Source organism: Zosterops lateralis (assembly GCF_965231275.1).
Source record: "Zosterops lateralis genome assembly, chromosome: 5".
Lineage (NCBI taxonomy): Eukaryota > Metazoa > Chordata > Aves > Passeriformes > Zosteropidae > Zosterops > Zosterops lateralis.
Genome location: NC_139766.1, coordinates 5,490,467 through 5,508,786, shown reverse-complemented (window position 1 = coordinate 5,508,786; position 18,320 = coordinate 5,490,467).

Genomic DNA, 18,320 nt, shown 5'->3' with positions numbered 1-18,320 from the left:
GGCTTTACCAACTCCAAAACTGTTGTGGGTGATTTCAGCAACTTGTAAAACCCTTCCCGTTTTCTGAAGGAAAATATTGAAAAAGTCTAGACACACAAAATAAATAAAAGGAAATTGAAATGCTGTCTAAAATTATATAATGCACAGTGGCACAAAAGCTGTGCTGGAGCAATTAACAGCATTTTTATTGACATTGGAGAAGTTGATAGCTCTGATAAGACTATGAGCTGGTTCAAGGGATAGAGCATGTGTTGAGACAGGACCAAGAAAGTCATGAGCTCTGAAAATGCAAAATTTGGTGAGAAAAGTATGGATTTAGCAACCAGTTTGCTCTGTGGGTAGAAGAATACAGCCATATTCTTGCAGTTTGGGACATAAATAGTTCCTGCTTCACTCTTTTACAGGGCAAAAACACCATGCTATTTCCATACCTGAGACAACCTTTCCAAATCTGTTTGCTGTCCTGAGACCGTGCAATACAGGTTAATGTCAACATTCCATTGAAGTCATTCCACAAAACTACCAAGTTGCTTGCTCAGAAATGTCTTTCAGGAAAGTTAAGCTTATCTGCAGTTTTTCTAAGTTATATGTTGAGGAAAGAAGTTGATGGTCATTGGAAAGTTGGCAGTATGTGAAAAATGAAGGAAATGGATGATAATGGGCCTTAGGAATGAAGTTGGGTAATAATTGCTAGAATCAGAATTGATCTGTGTAGGAATCCAAAAGTAAAAGAATCACCTTCAGTGGGGCAATTACCTTCACTGAGTGCAGAAGGAAAGGTTCAGTCAAGTTTTCCAAAGATTCATCAATACTCCAGAAATGACCCAGGCTCCCTCAGGCTTTTTTCCTCACTTTTAGTCCAAGTTTACATAATCCAAGGGTTGAGTCTCTCCTCCTCCAAACAAACAGACATGACAAAATCCTGCCAAGAACCTCAGAACCAAGACTTAGAAAGAGCTGGGCAACAATTTTGTGGTGCTAGAGAGAATCACATTTTAAGAGGTGAAATAAAGACATCACATTGGAGAATTTGCAGAGCATTTGGAGTGGTTTAGCTCTCCCCTGCCTCCAGGTGTGTTTGCTTTTCTGTTGCACAAACCTCCAGCAGAAACAGATGTCTGTATGCAGGGCTGTATTTCTGTGTTGGCAGGAACCAGGGATGTTCAAACAACTCCCTCAAATCTTTGGTGCTTTATGGAGCATGTGAACAAGTTAATCCTCATCTAAGCACACTGAGTCAAGTTCATTCTCTGACTGAGTGAAGTGTTAGAATAATAATACAAAAAACTCCAAACAAACTGTTCAGGGATTGAATGTATCTGATTCACTGGCAGAACAACCTAAAGAGCTCCAACAATGAGATGTGACCTAAAGTAATCAGTTTTTACATAAAGAATCTTATCACTTAGCTCATGGGTCTAAAATACAGAAAGGACATATAATGGATGATGAAAAATAATAGTGGTTTTGTTTAATAATATTTATTTTTTCTTACAGCTCTTGAAATCACTGTAAGACTAAACTCAGAGATCTCTGGAGTAAAAACATGGTACCAGAAGGAAATCTTACTGCCAGTCACTCTGCAAAGGCCAAAGACTCTGAAGGTCTATGAACTCTGAATTTCACCCAAGGCCTTAATGGAAGGGTAATAGTGAAAAGGTGCCTCAAACATTCACCCGAGCCTAATTTTTCTCTCCAGGCTGTTGCTGCCTCAGTATCCTGGTTTGGACCTCAGAATCACAGCTTCACTAAAGTTAGAGAAGACCTCCAAGATCATTGGCTTCAAACATCAATCCAACAACTCCATATTCACCACTAAACCTTATCCCCAAGCAACACACTCGCAGACCTTTTGAACACTTCCATGCAAGAAATTTCGTGTACAGATTCAGTAGCAGTCACTTTTATCTCTCTATCTCAGAAATTTAGAATAATTTATACAAGTAGAAGGCACAGTTAGGTGCTTGTTTACCAATAACTGCCTCAAGAATATCTCTTCTGTATATTTGATTCCATAACTCTTGAAAATGGGAGAAGGTGCCCAAATATTTCTTCATATCTACACACATTTGAGTGGAATATGCCTGGGTGGGATTTGTAATTAACCAAGCTGGAAATTAACACAAAATGCATCGAGTTTTTGAATAGGAGTAGCCCCAGGAAAAGGGAACCCAACAATTGACATATTGCATTGTTTTTCAGCATGGTTCTGTGCTGTGGTTCAATCCCACCCAGAAACTCAGCCCCACTCAGCTGCTCATTCATTCCCCATCAATGTGATGAGGGTGGGAATTGGAAGGGTAAAAGTGAGAAAAAACCCATGAGTTGAGATAAAAATAATTTAACAATGATAAAAGAAAAAAATAACAGAGAGACATAAAACCCAAGAAAGAGAAGTGCAGCAAATAAAACCAAATGTTCACTGATACAATATTGTGTGGTGCCAGTGTGTTATGAGCCCCAAAAAGGTGTATCAAGTTCTGCAAGTTCTGAGAGTGGACCAGTGACCTCCCAGAAATGGCTTAATAATAATTAGCAAGACAGCTGATTGGATGTGTTTTGAAAAAGCAATAATTTATTTTTTAGTTGTATTGTTGCTTATGATGATTTGCTTGCCATGTATTTTGAGACTGATCAATAAGTCCACAAAAAAGATCTTACTGGTGAAAAAAAGAAGGGGGAAATGTGGGAATACAGCTCAGAAGCAGAACTCAAAATACTGCTGAATTCATTACAGGAGTAGATGTGCTAGAGGGCTACAAGCCCTGGCAAGTGGAGGCAAGACCCTGAAGGAGGAAAAGATCAAGGTGTATGTTTGTGTGCAAGACAGTACAGGCCTGTGCAAGTCTGTACTAGCCCATAGTTAAGCAATGTTACTGAGACATGGATATGGTTGTTATGCTTGAAAGGTAAAAAAACCAACAGTGTGTTCAATAAAATTGGCTTCATGATGCAAAGATGCTGTCTCTTCAATTGCCCAACAGGTTTTATTAAAAGAGAAAATAACAAACTATATAAACTATAAATTATACATTGTTTGGAATATCCCACTGTCCAGCTGGGATCAGCTGTCCCAGCCATGACCCTTCTCAACTCTTTGTGCACCCTCAGCCTACCCAGTGGCTGTATGCTCATTAATTATTTTTTAGTTTTCTGAGCTCTCTACTGGTCATTCTAATCCCCTCTTAAACTCACCATCCTTTTTTCCCTGGTGTATCTCATGTTAAGATTTATGGCTACCTGGAGAGTAACAGGGTTGTCACTTGAGTTTTGGAGAGTGGAAACTTCACCCCAGGCTGTTGAGTCTGAGTTTGTTTTCTGATGTGGTGAAGTTTTCACACCTGCCAGATCAATGGGAAATTTTCCTGATTAGGAGTGGCCCAAAATTGGAAAAAAAATATCTTGTGCTTAGGTAGCAGAATTTCCATCTAAATTTGTCTTGCTTAGTTGAGATTTTGGGGTTCTCTTGTTGATGATTTTGGGGCTTTATTGTTTGTTCATTTGCTTTAATAACTGAAGAAGTAGATAGTAAGCTTGCTATTAATGTGATAGACATGATACCTTAATTTCTATAGCTCCCTCCCTGTTCTTTTAAAAGAACATTCCATAAAGAATGTTTGTCTGCAAAATAAAACTTTTCTAAAAAAAACAGGGAACTTTTTACCTCTGTAAACTAATCAGGAAACCTGGAGCATTATTGATTTCACTTGTGATGCTGGAGAAAGAAAAGACATAAGGCAAATGGTATTTGAAGTAAGTGAATCAGATCAATTGTTTTCATTTTGCAGAGACTGGTCAAGAGAGTTTTTCTCCAATCTGATCTTGCTGACTTGGGAATTTTGTGTCAGAAACACCTTTTAATTAGGTTCTAAAATGATACAGAAGTGCTGGCATTGGAGGAGAGTGTTCAGTCTGTACAGTTGGGAACTGCTCTTAGTGCAGAGTAAAATACTTCCAAAGACAGTTTGTCAGGTACTTAGCAAGCCCAAAAGAAATCCACAGAAAAATTGATAAATAAGGGTAAAAAAAATGGATTTGGTTGTAAAGATGCTGTATGTGTGTGTGTGTGGTATTTTATATATGATACTGTATATGTAAGCAGGTTTTCTGAGGTGTATTCGACCAGATAAGTTTTTAAGACCAAGTTTTAAAGTGCAGACATTAAACAAAATAGGAATAAAAGTTATGATTCTCATATCCTGAAAATCTGACACACTAAACATTTCCATCCTTTGGAAATCAACAATTAAATTGTTTAAAATCATACTCTTACGAGAGAAAACAATGAACAGAAATTAAAAATCACTGACTTTGAGGCTTTGCCTTCAATTCTGACTACAACTCTATGCATATATCTAATAATGCATATTGGTGCTGCTCATATACAAGGCTTTTATAACACTTCTCTACCATGGATTTAGACATTTGTGTTTATTAGATACATCTTTGAAAAGTGCAAAGAAATCTTTCATTTGGGGAGATCGTGTTGACCTAAGGACAGATGACTTTGTTCATAATTTCTTAGTATGACTGGTGCCTCATTAGGGACTCTGAGGCTTCCATTAAAACTGCCTGCAGTGTTTTGTTGATTGGGTTCTTTTGAGGCCAAAACTTTTTTCCCCCCATTAGCTCTGACTGCAAAGGGAAATCCTTGGGGCTGGTTTCAATGAAATAGTTTTGGCTGATCTTAAATTTTCACCGAGCAAACACCTTGCAACAAAAACTTCTTGGCTGCCAATATCTGACACTAAACCCCAAAGAAAGTATCAGGTCAAAAAAACCTCAGTTCTTTTAGACATCTTGTGTAGACTTCATGATTAATTTAGAGAGTGGCCTCACTGATAGCTATTTGCAATAAAAACTGATCCTATTATATAAATAAAAAAAAATTATTAAAAGAGAAGCCACTTCTGAGAATGCTTTGATTGTGTTTCCAAAATACAAAAACAAATACTGCTGTTACCTTAATTTACACAGTGAGGGGTCTGTGACATGTGAGTTATCATGTCATGGAAAGTGATCAGTAGAAGCAAAATTGCCATGAGCTGGGTTTATGTTTTTTAGTGTTTTGTTTCTTTGTTTATTTGTTGTTTGTTGTTTTTGTTTTCTTTGGTGATTTTTTGTGAGGGTGGTGTGCTTTTTTTTTTGTTTTGCTTTGTTTTGTTTGTTTGTTTTTGTTTCTGTTTGTGACTGGAAATTAAGGCAGGATTTGATTTGGAGGTAAGCTGTGCATGCAGAGATGGATTGTTGTGGCTTTTTTCTGAAGTCTGGAGCTTGTGAACCTCTGTACCCTCTTTTATTCCATGCTGTTAATGTTGTAGAGCATCAGTTGTAGTTGGAATGGGTGAAATTTGCCATTATTTGATTTTGCACACTTCCAGTATTGCAGCACTGGTGTGTTGGTGCTCTTCAGTCATGGTTGCAGCAAGGTTTAATTATTATGGAGAGATTTCTGTGCCTTCAGACTAAGAATCTGTAAGTTTCTGTTTTCACAGCCAGTTACAGTAATATCAGTGGGACTGGCATTTCTTCTTGCACAAAGGTCTTCAGTGTTCTCAATTTGTTTTGGGGAATTAAAGCTGAATTTCAATTTTAAAAAATTTCAATTATAAAAGTATAGGTGCCCAAATTTAAGCACAGTCAGGCACAGAAGAGCCCTGCTTTTCCAGCTTGGCCATGTCCATGTTTTTAGGACCCGGCCACGACTTGCCAGCGGGGTGGATACTGCCAACTTCCTTCTCCTATCATTTGCAGTGTTAAAAAATAAATAGGCAAAAAGGGAAATGGATAATAGAATTCCAGCAAAAAGCACACTGGCTGTTAATGGTTCACCTGCATAATTCTACTGCAAATAATATACATTATACATGCAATACTAATATTCACCAAAGATAAAGGTCCTGAGGTAGACGGAGAACTTCCCAGCCAGGTTTAATATAATTACAAGATGAAATAAATGGTATTCATAAGAGGCCAGAACACCACCACAGAGCCTAATGAATTATTGATGATAACCTCCAAGATGACCCATTGCCTTTGATTTTTCTCTCATTTTTCCCATTTCAGTGATGAAGTTTCTAGGGAGAAAGCCATCTTTTAAATTATTAAGGAAGAAAAAAAATATAAATCTTAGTCTTTATTTTTGAAAAAGATGCTGTGTTTAGGAAACAAGCAGCTAAAAGAATTTTGCCAGTCTGAATTTCTCCTGTAGGTCATGGAGAATGAGAGTGTTTTGTCACATTTATTTCTCCAAAAACAAAGTCTATTTCCATGTCATTTCTTCCTGCTTTTGTATGATGTTTTGAGGTGGTAATTTTTCAAAGGTTAGTTCCTCACCTAATTTAATCCAGTGACTCAAGTCTGATGCCAAATATGGACTGTAAAGTCAATATAAGGAAGTAATAAAAGTTTTGGGTCTGTGTAACTCCTTAGCCTTACCCCAGAACTGTCTGGGACTGCCTGGTGGTGCCAGTGACTGAATACAGCTGATTCCTAAAAAGAAGAAAACAAACAAACAAATTAAAAGATTAAGGCAAAAAAAACCCCTCTAGTTGGGCTCTTCAGAGACTCACAAACAACTACTGTAAGTTACTATTTATTAGCTTGAAATATAAGCACATTATTACCATCTTAAAAGGAAAATGACACTAAATATCTAGAACTCCACCCAGGTAGATAAGGACAATAGAACCACTTAGTAAGTTAGAAGTGTTGAAAGAGCATATTTGCATGGCTTTGTGTACATCAATAAACACAAACATAAATGCTGAAAGATAATGTCTCCTGGTCAGAGTTCCTTACTATTTTCATTCCTTACTCTTTTCATTCTAACCACAGAGCAGATCTGAGCTAGAGCATTACTACAGCACTGAATATCAACCAGATGTAAAATGCTATTTTTAGTCTTTTTACTACTCCTAAGCCATTATCTGAGCCTTAAAAGCAGAAGGGCAAAGCATTAGCCATACTAGTATTAGTTCTTGTTTTTGACAGGGACAAAGTGAAGGATAAATCCTATATTTGAGATGAACTAAGAATAATATTTCATCTATTTCCATTACTGATTTCAATGACTTCAATAACAGGCATGCCAAGCCATTTGTAAGAGCTTTTAGACTTCCCACTCCAGGTATGTATTATTTACAGTTGTAGCTGAAGAATGTAATGGACAAATTTAGAATTTCCTGATTGACTTTCATCTTTTCCCATTTTTTCTTTGTCTAAAAGCCTTTTCAGCCTCATTCCCTATGTAACTTCCATATTAAAGCAATGCCTTCATGTCTTGGTTATTTGGAGAGAGCTCTGTTCCTGAGCCAAACAGGATATATTACTTCGGGGATTTTTTTTTTTTAGCATTTCCTTATTTTGATCAGAAAGTGGAAATAGAGGTTTGTTTATGCAAACACAAAATAAATGCTGGTAATTAACACCTGAAACTCTTCTAAGACAGTGTTTATGTGTGTCCATTAATGTGGTAACATGAATGAAGTCTTTAGGAGGAGCAGGAACTCCACAGTAGACCTTTCAGCAGCCCCAGTCCTAGAAACAGGTTTTGTAACAGGAATTTCAGGTGGTTTATTTTTTTTATTATTTTTTTTTTCTTTGTTGTTCTCCCTGATATTAACTTTTCATTGAGGTTTGGGTAAAGGTCCAGCGTTTAAATCCCAGGAAACCTTTGTGGTTTCTGAAAGTACTACACTGAGGTGCTGTGAGCTTCTTTAGAAGGTTCATGTCCTGGGAAAACCCATGCTCCATGAATTTTATGTTTCTCTTCCCAAGGCAGTAAAGGAGCTGTTACCACCATTTCTTTGTGAAGAAAGGAGCACTGGAAGAGATTACCCAGAGCAGCTGTGGCTGCTCCATCCCTTGAGGTGTCCAAGGCCAGGCTGGATGGAACTTGGAGCGACTTGTCTGGTGGAAAGGGTTGCTGCCCATGGCAGGGGTGGAATACCTGATCATCATTAAAGCCTCTTCCAACACAAATCATGCCATGATTCTGAATTCTTTCACAAATATTAAAGCCTGTCTTCTTCCCTGCTCCACCCAATGTCTGGGCAGCAGCACTGAAAGGATTCAGACACGGTGACCTCTCCTCATTTAAAGCATTTTCATCCAACAAGCCCACCTGTGGCTCTGCTGCTCCTCATTATTCATGGATGAAGACACAAAGATGCTCACAGAAGAAGCTGAGCAGAATGATTTGTGACCCCTTTATTCCGTGAGTTGTTCACAAGATGATTTACAGAGTTGGATTCCACTCAGCCTGGCTAAAGGTGAGGAGATGGAGGCTCACTTATCCAAGGCAACACTAAATAAAGGCTGCCAAGGAGTGCGTGAGACAGGCTATTAGTGCCTAGTCACGGAAGGGATAGAATTGAAATGAATTCCTTGTGACCTGTCTGCTGCCAGGGAATATTATTAATTATCTGATCTGTCTGTACATTTTTCCCCCAGGATCTCTCGCGCTATCTTGAGCTGAACCCAGAGCACACAGAGGGCTGTGCCTTGCTCTTGCAGATGCACCTGGCTAAGGGAGGAACTCTACATTTTCCTTCCTCCCTTCACCAGTGTGCACAGTTTGCTCAGGTGACACTCTAGTTGGCATAGTTTGTTTTTTCTTAGACATTAAAGGACTTTTGGAAGCATTTTGAAGATCTGTCTTTGCCACTGTTAGTGTGTGTGATGTCCACCTTGTTCTGCATGCCTGGTGTTAATTCTGTGAAAGAGTCTCCTTTCTGTAAGGGGTCAGGATGACTTTGTTGATTTGACTGCAGCTTCCTCTAGCTGTGTTCTTTCCACTCACTGGACAGACTTTTATGACTAGTCATTAATGGAACCTCAGTACAGCCAGCACTCTGATGTATTAATAAAAACAGCAGTGTCATCAGCAAAGAATGTTTTAAGGGTAAATGGGTTTTGTAACTTGTTCAAAGGCTCCCTGGTACTGCTTTGCTTTGCTAACACATACACTGGAGGGCTTTAAAAGAGGAAAAGAGAAGTATTTTGAAAAGAAGGGGAAGTTTCACAGCACTTCAGTTGAAATGGAAATAGTTTTTTATTGCTCTTGTCCTGCACCAGCAGTGCAGAACTGCAGCAGTGTCCTGAAGGAGGAGCTCTGCACTCGAGGTACCTGCAAGATGTGTGAGATCTGCAAAGTCTGGAGCAAACCAGACTTTCAAATCACATGAACACCCACAGACTGTGGAGATGAATGGCAAGGAGGAAATTGCAAACAGGTTTGGACCCCATGTTTTCTTACCGTGATGTCACACGGGCTCAACTGATCCTTGACAAGGAGCCAAATTGTGGCTGAACTTTATGTGAAAGTTCATATGGGGTTATGAAGGATTATATATTATTATTATTATTATTATTAATTCCCATCTTAGTTCTAGACCCCAATTTTTCCACCATGGAGAGGAAATTCCAGTACCTGCCATCCTTGATGATAATAGTAACAATATCAACTATAACAAACAAATAACAATAACAATTTTATATATATTATTAATTCTATATTATTATTATCATCATTATCATTATTATTATATGGTACAGGTACAACACTCAGCCTGGCTTTTTAAGAGATTACTTGTAAAAGTCATGATGTTACTTGTTCCCCTTCCATCCATCAATGAAAATACACCTGGGCACGTGGAAAGCCTGACTTGTACATTCCTGCTGATGACAACAAAACCCATTTCTACTGCTTCAAACAAAGGGCCACAGTCAGTCTGAAATTGGTAAGATGAGCTGTAATACAGCTCTGAGTACAATTTAAACACCTGAGTTATTGCTACAAGGTGCTGCTTTTGTACAAAGAACTTTTTTTTTCTTTATCCATTTTTTTATTTTGGCAGCACGTTCCAACACCTTAGGCAGGCCTTACAAAGCAGTTGTAAAGGCTGGCAGAGGGCCTAGCAAATACCAAACTTGTTATCATACCAGGCAGCCCTGCTTTGACAATGCCCTGTCTGCAGCTGAGCCTACAAACCCTGCTGCCTACTAACTCTGTGCTCAGAACAGGAGCACGTATTGCATGGGTTGCTGTTCATTTTTAACCTGCAATATCCTTTTCAACAAACTGTCTTAGGGGTAAATATCAAACCATGAGATGCTGGTAATCTGCTGGTGTCAGTGCCTGGTGACCATGTGAAGTACTGGGTTTAATTTGAGAGTTGATGCATTATGTAAGAGCTGTAGGGGTCAGAGAGAAGGCTCATCTAATCCAGCAACCCTGGCAGTATTCCTTGGGGGATTGGTAAGGAAAGGCAACATGAGAAGTCAGATAATTCTTCCAAACCTGAATATTTTTGTTTTGTTTTTCACTTCATTTTTGTGTCATTGCGGGGTCCTGGCTTATTCTTTACAAATGTTAATTCCTTGGATGAAAATCACTTCAGATCTATGATCAGGCTTTTTTCTGAGCCACAAACAGTTCTGTTATAACCTCCCTAAGCTGAGAGAACTGGAGCAGTATTAAGTCTCCAGGCTGTCCACAAAAACTCTCTCTTCCCCCTCAAGTCCCACCCCTCCATTAAACTCGATTTCTTAAATCCTGCTAAGCACCCAGCTGATGCTTGCAAGGAAATATGGTAATTTTTGTGAAGCCAAGTCTGGTTTTCCTCCATGAGCATCACTTTGATTTTATCTGAATTGGGTTTCACCTGCCACTTTATTATTGAGTTCTTTGTCTTACAGAGTTCTGGAATTCTGCCCCTGTCCCCATCCATAGTATTTTAAATGACACTGATTGGAAATTTCCTCATGTCACTATTTCCTCCTTTTCTGTTCTCTACGAATAAGCTGAATAAGACAAGTTTAAACATGTCCTTGCAGAACTCCACTTGAGACCACCACTTACACCTGCCTGCTGTGTCTGTCTTTTATTCAGTTAATTCAGCCCTACTTCAGCCTTTGCTCTCATTTCTGGTTGCTGTTTCATTAGAGGCATTTGATGAGTGACTTTCTCAAAAGGCTTTTTGAAATAAAAAACCCCCACCTTTTGTCATCTGCAAATTTGTTGTTCCCATTTAAGAAACTCCAAAAGGTTTGTAGGGCAGAACTGCAATTTGCAAATGCCACAGTGACATAAAAGTGTATCACATTTAAACAAAGGTGCACTTGACCTATTCCTTCCCACAGTTTTCACTAATTTCACTTATTCCTTAAGTATCACTTCAAAACTTTTCCAGATTTGTTTTTCTTTGTTGTTTTCTGTGTTGGTTGTTTTTTTTTCTCTCTCTTTTTTAGTCCTCTAGTAAAAAGAAAGAAATGACAATGGTAATTGTAGCAAAACACCTTGTTCATCCTTGAGGTTTTTGAGGACTTGGTGAATAGCTGTAATTTTTTGTGCATTTCATGATGGTCACCTCTAACAATTCTAGAGATCTGTTACCATTTCTGTTGCCAATCTATTCATTATGTCTTTTGAAGGCACTTCAAAACTTTCAGAAAGATAAGAGTGAGAACATTGAAATCTTTGCACCTTGTCTTGCAGTGAATATTAATAAAAGATTTGCTTTATTTTCATGTCCTTTCCTGAATTTTACATTTTTGGTCCTGTGCTGGTTATGACTGGGATAGAATTCATTTTCTTTATCTTAGAAGCTGTGCTTTGGATTTATGCTATAAACACTGCTGGTAACACTGAGATCTTTTTGTTTTTTTTTCATTTTTTTTTCTCTCTCCTTTTTTTTTTTTTTTTTTTCATTTTTTTTTCTCTCTCCTTTTTTTTTTTTTTTTTTTTTTTTATTTTCCTGTTAATTACCATGCATTTTATTTTACTTTATTTTTTATTTATTTTAAATTTTAAAAATATTTTATTTTACTTTAAAAATATTTTATTTTATTTTGTTTTATTTTTTATTGTAATAGTTTTTATTTTATTTTTTAATTTTTAAAATTAATTTAAATTAAATTAAATTTCAATTAACAAACTGGTTTTACCTCAGAGTTTTGTCATTGTTCCTTTCCCCCATCCTGTTGGGAGGAAGTGTAAATGAGCAGCTTTGTGGTTCTTAGTTGCCAGCTGGAGTTATACCATGAAAAGTCCTCTCACCATTTGATGCTGTAGACTTTGTAGCAGCAGTGCTCTTTCTGATGTAGTTGAGGAAATATGGTATTTAAAAAAGTTATTTTTATTTTTTCTTTAACACTCCTTTCATTTGTTACTCTGGCTCCTTCTGGAGGCCCCTCCATTCTTGTATTTTCACATTTAATCTGCCAGAATTTGACTGCTCTTTGTTTCTTCTTTAGACACCTTTGCTTTTTACAAATAATCTCTCACGTACAATAGCATTTTTTGCTTTGTTTCTAGGCCAGACCTTGTGTTCAGACCCGTGTGCCAACTCTGTTGAGTGTCACCTCTAAGGTTTTTATTCCCTTACACAGCCTGAACTGCTTTTTAAGGGCTTTCTGTTGCTTTCTGCAGCTCCTGTTTTTGAAGATGAATGTAAGTCCTGTGGATTTGTTGTACTCTGTGTACTCCCCTGGGAGTGTGTTGCTGTAACATAAGACTTTACTGAGACCAAACTGTGGTACAGTTCCTTCAGCTGAATACTCCTGGGCTAAATCCTGTAAAACTAAAGGGTTGTTATCTTCCCTTTTGGGTTCCCTAGCCATCCCTTTGTGTTAATCATGGATTGCCTGGGTTGTGTCCTGATACGTTTTTTCCTCACCTGAAGATGGGTTATAAAAGTTCCAGCTGCATTTCCAGCCGTCATTTTCTGTGTGATTTCTCACAGAACACATTTTATTAAGTGTTATCCTCCTGCCTGGATGCTGCTGGTGCAGGTAATGTTGGTTTAGATCCAGGGTTGCTTTAGCACAAGGCTTTATTCCCTCACCCCAGCCCTGGCAAAGTCTGCTTGTTCCTTTCTGAAATTTGTAGCCTGGCACTGGAATGCCTTTCTGCTCCCAAATTTCCATCATGCCTAGGATATTGAAACTATTCAAGGGAAAATTTTAAATGAAAGCAAGTGAGGCTCCCCTGCAGTTCCCTTCTAATTCTTAGTCCTCCAGTTTCTCTGTTGCAATATGTACCTTGGACTTGATTCCCTTCTTGCCGCCTGAGTGGGATGTGTCTTTGTTTTCCCCATGTGACTCCATCTATTCTGTGACTTACCCTCTATTTGAAAACAGAGAATTTCCATATTTCCACCCACTACTCTGTTGTCATCACAAGCATGTGTTCTCTTTATTGGCTTCCCCCACAGCTCCCTCTGACAGGTCCAGCAAACCTCCTGAAGTGCCAGCAGGTGTTTTCCTGGTGGTTCTCATCAAATCTGTCACTATTCTTGATGCTCACCTTATTCTAGAGGATGTACACTCAATTCCAAAACTGTGTGGTCCATCCCAAACTCAACCTGCCAGGTGTTGATAGAGGTAATGGTAGATTTTTGCTGTTGCAGTGGCCAACATGATCTTTCTGGTTTGGACTCATATTTTCAGAAGGATATTCCAGAGGTAAGAGAAACATGTCTGTTTCCACAGGGATGGATCCCCAGTGAAATGATTTTTCTTTAATATTCCTTCAGACTTGCTTCTGTAGTATGATAATCTGTTGGAACACTAGTCACTGAGAATTTTAGACTTTCTGTTCTGACAAGCACTGACCCCCAAGAAAATAATGCATTTGACCTGAGGCCGTGGAAGAGGCTTCCAAAATTGAATGACAGCACTGGGTTTATGGGTGTGTAGTGTGAATAGAAGTGTGTGATATCACAGGGTGGAAAATTTAGAGTTAAAGGTTTTAGAATATAGTAATATATATATAAAAAGCAAGATTAAAGTTTTAGGGCTGAAGCTAGTCCTTCTTTTTCACCTTCTTCTTCATGGGTCTGGGTGGTATTTTGTAACTGGATAAAAAAAATCCACATTGTGGGCCACGAATGGTTGGTTATTGTGTTAAAAGTAAAAATAATTTAGGTGTTATTTCATAATTGGACAGTTTATCTCTAAAAGGCCTTGTAGAGAGAGAGATGGGCCTCCATTTTTAGTTTGTTAGCTAGAAGTGCTGTAGAACTCATGGTTTGTGAGACTGTGATATAGATAAGGGTTAATAAACATCTGAGTCTGAACAAGAAGTACCATCTCGTGCATTTAATCCTGACTCTGGCAAAAAGAAGATAAAATGCAACGATAATCCTGACATAATTCTGAATTTATATGCCTCTCCTTTGTTGCTGGAGAAGGATGGATCTAATTTTCTTGGAGGCAAAAATACACAAAGGGATCCCTCAGTTGGTTGCTCCTGAGGACCCCAAGTCCCCCTGACTCCACCCAGTCCAGCGTCTTTGGACACTGGTGGGAAACACCAGCAGGGTGCACTGTGAGCTTGCAAATGTTGCTTTTGTAAAGAGTTTATTCACACTTTGCCCATTCCACGTGGCAAACTCGGTAACCCCCCTCTTACAGCTGACTCCCATCTTCACTTCTTTATTTTGAAGAGGTGATGAGTGCAGCCCACAGTGGCCAATGAATTTATCCAAGCTCCTCATTCGTTGCTGCCCTCAAGCTCAAAGGCCTGAACCCATTGACTTTTTTCACCCATTGCTGAATTTCAAAAGCAGCCAAATTTAGGGGAATTTTTGGTAGCTATGAGGAGAGAGAAGCCCTGGGATACACTGAGGAGAGTGTGGTACTTCTGAACATGGAAATTGGAGAGGATAAAGAGAATCTCCTGGCAGTGGTTAGTCCTCCTGGAGATAGGAAGGCAGGTTGAAGTGAAGTTAAATTGCTGCACTTTTGGATCTGTAAAGGCTCAGGTAATTTCTGAAAATTAGCTATTTCTCTCTTGTAAAGCAGATATTAATTTCCACAAATCCAAACCTTTTAAGCAGAAAGAATGTCTTCCTCCTTTGTGTGTAGGGAATGGTTTATGTTCAAGTGGAGAACATGGCACCCACCTCCAATGTAATCTAGGGGGCTAAGATGATGGAAAGCTATCTAGAAATGAGAATTAAGTAAGGAAGAAATTATTAAGCTATCTTGTGAAGATAAACTAGAGACCTCCTTATCAGAAAATGTGGATAATCCGGTTTAAAAAATAAAATGTTCAAGTGGAAAGCAGACAATCTAGTTAAAGGAAAACCATTGAGAACTATTACATGTATAAAATACAAAGCTGGCTCTGAGCTACAAATATTTGTAGGCTGAGACGGTAGTAGTGATGGGGAAAATATTATATCTACTTGGCATGTGTACATATATTTTTTTTCCCAGTTGCCAATGGTAAAAACTATTAGAGACAAGTTACTGGCATAGATGAGCCTTTCAACTGAGCAATCACTGTCATATACTGGGGGAATACTACAGAAAAGAAATTTAATCAGAAAGCATGCAAAAGTATTGACAAAACCAACTCTCGATAGATTTCTCACACATTAATTACTTTAATTATATAGCTAACTTAAGCCACCTTGATATGCAATTGCAGGTCAATTAATTAATTTTTCAGAACTGTAATTGATGATTTTTTTAAGGTGTGGACTAAGTCTTTTCACACACTTCAGCAGGCTTGTGTATCAGATTGGCTGTACAGCATCCTGGCTTTCCCTTTGGAAAAGTGCAAATGGGACTATTGACAGCTCTAAAAGCAGAGTGTGAAGTGGCTGGGATAATTTTCCTCTCAGAAATGTTACTGGTGCTGAGTGAATGGAGTGAAAGGTGCCCTTTTGGGATTTCAGTCTGGCTGCCTCACCTTACCTCACCTGTGGGAATGTTCTGATCATTTTATACACAGTGTTTGATAAATGTGTGATAAAAAGAGCTGTGTGCACGCACTGTTTTGAAAAGAACAATGCTGCTGGAAGTATGAAGTGTTTCAATACTTCTGCATCGTTTGAAGCACTTTCCTGAGTGTTTCTGTCTGGGCGTTCCTTTGTGCTCGTGGGAGGGAATTTATATCCTGCTAATTCACTTCCAAACACAGCTTGGGAAATAAACAGGTTAAAGGCAAAGTATAAAGTAGGAAAATAGCTCGAACAACAAAAAAGCAATGCTAAACTGATGCTTAGAGTTGGTCCCAGAGGTGTCGGTGCCTGGCTGTGTGCTGGATTTCCAAGCTCTGCCAAAGGATAAGTTGCCAAAATTCAGCTGAAACAACAACTGAAAGTCAGTGGCTCAAATTATTTGCTCAACTGAAGTTTCCTCACTCATTGTTACTTAAACATTCTGAGCTGAGTTTTTGAAAAAGATGGAGCAGAAAGAATTGGGAACTTGGTCCCTTTCTGGAAGGAGCTGTGATGACAGTTTGTGTGGGCATGGGGCTGGAGTATTGATAAATTCTCTGTGCCCATCTCTATTCCTCTGTATTGGCAAGCTCTGAGGTTTGCAGCCCATTCCCAGGTCCCATTTGCAATTTTATACACTGCTCAGTCATGTTCCGGTGTGAGCCTTTGGAAAAAAAACCAAACCAAAACAAAAGCCCCAAATACCACTAAACCCCAAAGCAAGACTCTGCCCCCCCGCCCCCCCAAAAAAAAAAAAAAATCCAACCCAAAACCTTCTAACTTTTCCCCTCTGTATCCCAAAAACTTCAACTTCCCTCAAAGATATCCTTGTTGTAGACGAAACAAAGCAGGATTAAGAAAAGAAGGAACATAATAAAAAATCAGTGTTGCTCATGTGTACCCATTAATGTGCTGAGAAACAGCCTTTCACTCCAGGTGATTATACCTGGCAGAAACACAATCAGAGTTGTGAAAAACCTTCCTTTCTCTCTCTTTCTCTTCTTGGTTCTCCCATAAATAAAAAAAACTTCTGTCTTAACTTCTTTTCCAAAAAAGCAGTGCCTCCCAAATTTTTCAAGCGTGTGGTTAGCATTGATTCCGGCAAATTTGATTTCTGATCTGAAAAAATTATTTGTGCTATAGTGTATAAGTTTTCAGAAGGCTTTGTTTCATCCTGAATAACTTGAAAATTATTCACTTGTAAGTAAGAAAGACTAATAATTTCCTCTTTCAAAGGAAATTTAGGAACAGTTCTTGAATACCCTCCAAACCCCTGGCATTATGGGGTCGTTTGAATTTAGAAACTTAAAACATAGTTAGGTCCTTATTTCCTCTCACTCCAGCTGCATTTAGGAAATTAAATGCCTTTCAAAGAGTTTTAAAAACCTATGCTCCACTAACTTGTCCAAAGGTGGGTAAGAGACAAGAAACCAACTCAGCTCTTTGGAGCTTGATGGAATTGAAATGATCATGGAGTCATTGCTCAGAAAGCAAAAATAAAATTAAATGCAGGGTGAAAGCCAAGGGCATCATTGCAATTGTGGCTCTCAGGCTTCTCCCTGGGACTGAGGCATCCACTCCTAAGAGTATTTTATCCCAGGTGAGAGATGCTGGGGGTGGGGGAGAAGGAGGTGTCTGTCAGGTTAAGGACACTTCTGGAGGGAGCTGTGAAGATAAGAATTCTGGCAAGGCATGACATGGGCAGAGGCTGACTGACTCTATCACTTGCCTGCTGAGTCCATTTGAGCCAGTGTTGTGGTTTGAAAGCAAAATGAGTGAGAGGCTCCAAGTCAGAAATACAATTTAATAAGAAGAAAGGTAAAAAAGTAAAATAAAATAAAGTAAATGCAATAACACAAAAGAACACTGACAGAGTCAGAATACAACCTGAGCAGGGTGGTGGAAGCAGTCCAGATGACGTGCTCTTCCTGAAGCAGTGATCCTGTAGAAAGGTCTGGTAGCTCTGCTCCTCTGGGAATCCAGTGGGTAAGGGCTGCTTGTACTGTCCCAAATCCAGGATTATATCCAGGTGGGAATGCTTGGCTCCTCCCCCTGGGTGGAGCATCTCCCAATGGGATGATGAGTCGTGAAGTGGGTCCTTGATGGCCCATTAAACAGAGATAACTCCTGGAGGGAGTTCCCTGTGAGTCCTGGGCAAGGCATTGATGGGCCATGAGCAGAAGAGCCCAAAGGAGGGACCTGGGAAAACACTGCCCCACCTGGTTTAACAGCTCATGATGATGGTGATAGAATAAATACTTTGTGTACATCCTACACTACAACCCAGGACCGCCAGGCTCTGTCCTCTGTTTCCTTTCATATATTCTCTATTTTTATGAAGTAAAACTTCTATAGTTAAGCAAACTAACCACCTACCTGTGCTAGCAACTTTGGAGCAGAACCAATCCAGGAATGCAAATCATCCATTAGCATTCCTTTCCTTTTAAAACTTGGCACAGGGATAAATCTCATTCCTGCAGCGTGTCACCAGGGAGCAAAAATAGTTTTTGCCTTTTCCACACCACCCAATAATGGTGTGGACGTTTGAAATTTAGATTATAGACTCTGTGTAATCAGCTTCCTTGG